The sequence below is a fragment of the Sorex fumeus genome, unplaced genomic scaffold (assembly GCF_029834395.1).
Source record: "Sorex fumeus unplaced genomic scaffold, SorFum_2.1 ptg000070l, whole genome shotgun sequence".
NCBI classification, from domain to species: domain Eukaryota; kingdom Metazoa; phylum Chordata; class Mammalia; order Eulipotyphla; family Soricidae; genus Sorex; species Sorex fumeus.
Genome location: NW_026606127.1, coordinates 5,916,038 through 5,923,518, shown reverse-complemented (window position 1 = coordinate 5,923,518; position 7,481 = coordinate 5,916,038).

The window sequence follows — 7,481 nt, the reverse complement described above, 5'->3', positions numbered from 1 at the left end:
TCTTTAATGGAGTGGTAAAGTGTGCCCTCAAAAATCACCTTCTATTCCATTTTTTGGGTAGCAGTTTTTTCTAAAATAGAATACTGTCTTCATATTGTATATGTGGAACAATTTATTAATAACCTTATTGTACTGTTTTATTTGGTTTTGTTTGGAATCACATCCACTGTTATTCAGGGCTTACTCTTGGGTCTGCTCTCCATAACTTACTGTACTATGCTGCTTGCTACAGAGCCCAGATTTCATTACTGTCTATATACTTCTTTTTCAGTTCTGTGATACATATTTTTCATGGTATTTTCTATACACTTCCTCCTATGTAAATCATATGAAATAGAAAAATTATATTCATGTATGCATTATTATTCTCAGAATTATTAGTAACTTCACAGTAGATAAACAACGTAAGGCACAGAGTTTAAATAAAGTTTTCCTTCCAAAAACATTTCTTGGGAGAAACTCAAGTAGTCATTTTTGAAGTGGATCAAAAATGAGGGTAAACTTCAGTGCACCCACAAGATTAAGTCGTATGTGAACCGAAAGTAACAGGTACTCATGGCACAAGTCAAATGGAAACCTGATGATTACAATGGTAATAGTTGTAAAGAGCACAAATGCTTATATTAATGTAAGGTATCTTTCTTCCGGTTTCTGGCCTTGTAGTGATCATCCAGGGTCCTGGCCAAAAGAACACATGCTTTAGTTTGTGTAACATGGAAATTCCTAAGGGAGAGAGAGATATAGTACTGGAGGGGATAACGCACTTGCCTTGTACACAGCCAATCCAGTTGAATCTCTGTCACAGCATACACTCTCCCGAATGTTATAAGGGGTTACTCCAGAGTGTAGAGCCAGGAAGAACCAAGATCACTGTCAGTTATTGGTCCATACTCTACACCAACCCATGCCCCTCCCAATAAAAATTATTGGAATATATGAAATCTTTTTACCATCTCTGGGCCTCAGGTTTCTTCTTGTCCAGAGAATGTTTCCCATTCTCTTAGACTTCCTAGTTTGAAAAAGCTTCCATTCTCGCAGATAGCATAGGAGTCAATAGGATAGCAAGCTACAGGCATTTCTAGGGTAAGGAGAGACTATCTGTAAGCAAGAAATCCAGGTACAGACACAATCACCTGGTTCTTCTACATGTCTGTGTTCACTTTGGGAGCACGATACCAAATACACAAAGTGCCAAAAGGTTCCCGGCTTTGAATCACCCCAAATTGTTGGAATTTTGGAAATTCAGTTGACTGTTGGTACTAGAAGCATCTTGATGGCTTAAAATTTAAGTTCATATTGTTCCTCTCAGCGTTGAAGGAGATTATTATTCTCACAGATTTTGTTTATCACCCTCTTGTTCCTTACAGAAAATTTTCAAATTCCATCTTTATTGGGAAATGCACATACTCTGCAGCTTTTCCTTTCCATGGTTAATGATGCAGCTTCGGTAACTGGAAGTGTCTGCAAATACTCCAGTGTATCTGCTTCAGCTGGTATTTCTGCTTGGCTCCTGCCCTCAGCCTCTGGCACCTCTTTCCAACCACTGATGGGTAGTGCCTATCTTTACCAACATTTCAGCACAACAATGCTATCTGGAGTGTTTCACCAGAGTCATATATCCACCTCAGCTGCTTCCTACCCGAGTGTTTTGGAATGGGATATTGAAAGAAGTGCTGAAGAGAAATCTTCCTTGGGAGACTTTTCTGTGACGGTCCTTGCCCAAGACACCGCTGTCTCTTCCATGTCTATGGCAGTTCGCTATGAGAAAATCCTAGATACCAACAACACGGTGTCTGTGTACCCATAACTTTCTGCCAGTCTTGTTGAGAGAACACCATCTCTGGTTCCACATCAGAGTCAAAGCCTGTCACTTCCCTACCAGGAACGAAGTCAGGTGTATTACAATCATCAAGACACTCTGGTAACTCTCCTTTCTGGCCTGCAGTCCTATGACTCCATATCATACATAGGTCAAAATGGCTCTGCCCCCCAAGCTTACAGCAACTCATCTAGAGAAATATTTATGGCTCTGAAGGAGGTCTAGCCCCCAAATAACCAAATACCAGCCTCCTCCTCTGGAATCGACTTCTCTCTGTCTGCTCAACCCATCACAGAATCGAGTTATCAAGGTGAGTAAAACGGAGAGAAGGGAAGGAAAATTCAAAATTCGGATCAAAAAAGAGGAAAACTGTCCGTAGACAGGTGGTATTCATATACACTGAGATTTTTAAGTTTATGAAAAGAACTTAACTAAACTCAGTTCATGCTTACTTCCGTAACTCCTTTTACAGCATGTTATTTTCACTCTCAACATAAGAGCTCCTAATGGAAATTGGAAGGTATGATGTTAACTAGACATCTAGGTTTCATATAATGAAACTTCAGGAGCACACAAAAGAATGCGACATTTTTCCCTAGTTATTTCATTTACTTTTAATTTTTATTAGTTAAACATAAGGAGGGACAGATGTAGACTTAAAATTATTGTGCTTGGTTTCATTTATACAATGATGGAGTACCTATCCCTCCACCAGTGCCCATTCTCCAGCACCACGGTTCCCAGTATTCCTCCCACCACCATAACCCCCATCCCACTCAACCTCTGTGGCAGGGAATGCCACATTTTTCACATTCTATTTCAGCAGTCCTCAAGAATTACCACACTAAATGTAAAATACATGTCTTAAACTAGTATTTTGTTATTTTCTTAAGAAGTTTCAGAACTCTTATTGTAATGGTACACTTTAACTTTCCCTTCCATTAATGAACAGCAAGGTTCTGAATACACTTGTGGTTCAGAGATTCTGACTCAAATCATGAAACCTAGAATCTGTACTCATGCTGAAGTAGTGCTTCATTCATACTCTTATTCTATGATATTAACGTCCTCTTATTTTTCCATGAAAGTGAATAAATTGAGAGTACAATACATTACAATGCTAAGCTCTGTATGCATTTATTAGTTTGAAAATCTATATATTTTTTTAAAAAACCTTTTGTTTGGAGGACGTTGAAGTTGTGTCAGAGACCGAAGGGCTCAGGGATTACTCCTGGATCTGTGCTAGGGATCACTGCTGAAGATGCTTAGGAGATCATACGTGATACGAAAGATCAAACTGAGGTCAGCTGTGCGCAGGGCCATTGCCTTACTAACTGTACTATCCCTCTGTCCCAAGTCTCTTATTTTTCAAGTTAGTTTACACAGAAACTCTTTCTAAAACAAAGAAAACCAAAAAACAAGAGCACCACATGACAAACAGTATGAAATACAATATTTACCTCCAATCTTCAAGCACAGGGACTTCTCCATTTGGTCTGCAACAAATTTCCGAATTGCCCCCACATTGCAGTAGCAGGATTCAAAGACCTGAGTGTAATCCAGCACCTGAGCTTCGGGAAGTTCCCATAATATCTCCAGCCAAAGTAACCTGGCGCTGACACCAACTCCAACTCAGGAACAAAAAGTTAAGAATTTTGATCAGATGAAAACTGGGCTTTCAAAACCTCTGGAGACCTACCAGATCCCAGTAGACTTAGATCAATGCAAAGATCTGCAGGTAATGAACACCACTGACACAATCACTCTGAAGCAGGTGCAAGAAAACTCAAGTGGAACTAAGGGGACCTCCCATGCAAAACAGAACAACAAAAAGGAGGCTTCTGAAACTCTTGAGGGAGAACCCAAGGCCAAAATCCAGCCAAACGTCCGAGAATGCATGCTAAAGCGGAGCGGGGATTTTTCGTAATGCTGCAGTCAGTGATAGGTGTCCTAAGACCAAAGCCAAAACTAACAGCAAATCTCACAAAGCTGCCTCCAGCAGTATCAGCAAGACAAAGAGCCATGGGCAGGAGAATATAAAAAACACCAGAGAAAACTCTAAGAAAGCTAACGAGTGTAAGCAGCCAGGGAACAAGGTCAAGGAAGAAGAAAAGCCCACCATTGGCAAGAGGAAATGCAAGGAAACTCAATCTGAGCTTTGCCAAGAGGCAGTTAAAAAGCCCTGCTGCTACCTAGGCATACACATGCTGGATTCTGTCCAAGTGTTTCATGCTTTGGGGAAGGAAAGTGATCCAAAACTTGGAATCTCTTCCTCCCAGGTCCTGAGTACTCAAAGAAGCCTAAAGATGTCAAGACATCCTCAGCTGTCAAGCTATGTCTAGGTGCTACACAGGATGGGAAAGGCCTTGAGAAATCTCAGGTCAAAGCACACAAACCAAGTAGCAGTGCTGAAAAACGCTCATCGCCAGCAAAGTCTGAGCTGCCACATCCTGGGAAGGTCAAATTGGTTCCTTTGCCTTTTCTTACCATGGAGAATCCACAAGCTCGACCTGTTCCTCGGAGACGACAATCTGTGTCCTCACATGGTCCTGCTGCAGCTTACCATGCCAAGCCTGGCTCTACCAATGCAGCTCAGCCAACCGCTGCCAATTCTTCCCGGTCAACCACTGCATTTTTGTCGGGTTCTGCTAAACCTGCTAAGTCCATTTCAACCAACCCATCTCGACCCCTGTTTGCAGAACCCTAGTAGCCGACCTATTCGTCTCCCCACAACTTCTAGACCTGCTCCCTACAACAGCACCTGGCACTTCTCTCCAGCGTGAACCTCCTCCAGTCTCTGTGAACCAGCGGCAGTCGCCACCCAAACGTCAGTCAGTTTCTCCTCCAAGACTTCCGTTTCCAACCGATTCCATGGAGAAAGCCCAATGTTCCCGAGCTAGACATGTCAAAGCCCATCACCAAAGAGCAGAGACCAGAGCGTGAGGCTATGAAAAGGAAGGCTCAGCAGGAGCGTGAGAACGCTGCCAAACTCACCTCTTTGGGGGAAAGTGTAGTACTTTATTGAGAGGGAAAAGAGATGGACATCTCTCTCTACTATGGCTACGTAATGGGAGTAGCTGGAATGGTAGATTCCATTTGAGGTACCAGATGGTTTTCCTAGGCAAACACTGACATGCCATACACCATTTATTTATTCTAATATATTTTTTCAAATTAAAGAGATGCATCATAGTTAATTGTTTGTTAATAAAAATTCTGAATTTTGAGATCCTGCCTATTGTGGTTGTTTTTGGGAGTGGCTGGGGGTCGAAGGATGGGATGGGAAAGAATGGGAAGTTAGAGACAGGAAAAAGGATGAATAGACAAGACTCTACGAAATACAAATTTAGTCCAGGGTTATAAAGCCCATCATAGGAGAAATTTCATGGGACTGATGAAGAGTGGGGTAGGGTCAGAGGAAGAGTATAGCTGACAGGGCATTTGCTCTGCAACCAAGAAGGACTCAGTTCATTTCTTGCAGACTTTGATGGTCCCCAGAGACCCACCAGATGTGGAACTTGAGCACAGAGCAGGGAGTAAAACCAGAGTACAGTCAAGTATGCCTATCCCTGGTGTCCTCGAAAAAAATGGGACAAATGGCACAGTCTGCGGTTTTTGGTTAATAGAATAAATTTGGAATAGGCTGAGAAAGTCAGATGAGTCTAAGATGACCAGAAGAAAAGTAAAAATTCTTCAATGGATGCTCTGTTTACGTCTCATGGCCACCTTTGGAAAATAACCAAATTTGAGACACATCACTAAAAGGTTTGGGTGGTCTATCAATAAATGATGGCTGGGGGATGCGAACACAAACACTGGGGAATAAACCTACCAGATGAGTGATCAACGCCCTCAGATTCATTTAAGTATGACTCTTAACAGGGACAAAGCCAAGAGAACAGTTGCAGCTTTAAGCCTGAATATCAGCTCCTGGGAAATGCAAAGATAAGTCATATGTCCTCAGGCCCTCTGTTCAGCATCTGTAGCTGCACCATTTCACTTATTCCCAACAATATTCAGAGTTGCTATCATGGTGACACTTTACTAGTGAGTTTCAACAATGCAGTCCACTGCCTTTGTAACTCTTTGGATTTGTAAACTCCCCAATTTAGCCAAGCCAGCTTTCAGGAAATTTCTGGTGGGGGGAGCTCAAATTATATTAGCTTGAGGGGCTGGTCTTTGGTCTTCCATGGTTCCTGGTGCCTGTAGCTTTCTCTAAACATCGCTTTTAACTGCAGCTCACACAAGAATCAACTTTATAAATGGCGTTGTGGCTGCATTGCGGTAGGTACCATACTAAGACATGCATCCTAGGTGACCACTCCCAAAGCAGTTGGTACCGGTTGACCTTGAGCCTGGAAGGTTGTGGTGGAAAGAGATGGCCCTAGGAGAGTTAATGGGGTGATGGATGGATGGAAAGGAAACCGGGAATGGTAGGGAAGTGGAAAATTGCTGATCATCATGGGATAGTTTGTGGATGTTTTTAAATAAGTTAAAATATTTTTTGTAAAGGAGATTCAAGACAAAAATACAAAAATAAGATAGGTTCCAAAGAACAGGTTACATATAAGACCGAGAGAGCTAAAAAGGTCTGGCATTCCTTCTGGAGCTTTCAATCATACCATTTACTAAAGATGGTATTCTCACATCACTTAGCTGTGGAGAGGAATAGTGAGAAAAAGAATGCCACCGGAAAAGCAAACTGGGAGACCACCTTCAATAAAAGCCAGGTGGAAGGTGTTCACATGGATCCCAAGTGCAAATATATGTCAACAGGATCAAATATTTAACTAACTCTGCTTGGTACCAGTAACTACTTTGTTGAAAATGGGGGGAAATGAACGCAGTTTCTGATTGACCTGAGACTAACCAGTTAATAGATTTTCCCAGGAAAGGGTAGTTGACTGGCTGGGAACAGAAAAACGTGAAAAGTGTTTTGCTACCTTTAATGTATGGCTGGAGGGAATTGATCCCAGTAATCTCTTAAAACTAACAAGCTTCAACTCTCTTGAAGGAATGTTGTATTCACTAAGGAAAAAATGTTGGGAGAAAAGTCTGAACTGATGGGAAAAGAGACAATAAGTGTGAAAGGAGGGCTTGAAATTTGGGTTCCTCTGAAAACAAAGCTTGAAACAACAAGATCTGGGTGTAACATGATATACTGGGAATGGGATCTGAGCAGGAAAAGAGTGATATCAGGAATGTGAACAAGGGAAATCCAAGTTTAGGAAGGCTTAGCTAGCTGACTACTCCATGGTCAACATGGTTCCAAGACTACAAGAAATTACAAGAAATTTACTTTAATTTTCTTTCTTTTAAATGGTCAATTAGAAAATGAATTCTGTGCCTTCTTCAAGCAGAATTTTTCTTTCTCAATATTCTGTTCATTTGTGTAAGCATCTTAAACAACTGCTTGATAACAGAATAATTTGATGAGACTTATTTTTTACTTTAATGTTTAGTTGAGATTACTGAAAACTGGGCCTAAAGTGAAGTTTGTCCTGATTGGTACAAGTAGAGAATGGAGGACTAGGGATGGAATTAGAGATTATAGGGTACCACATTCAGTTCCTAATAAAACAAGTAAAGGACAGTGTCCCAAATAGATTGTTGAAAAAGATATTCATCTCTATTTAACATGTAAATTCAGCATTTTCTATAT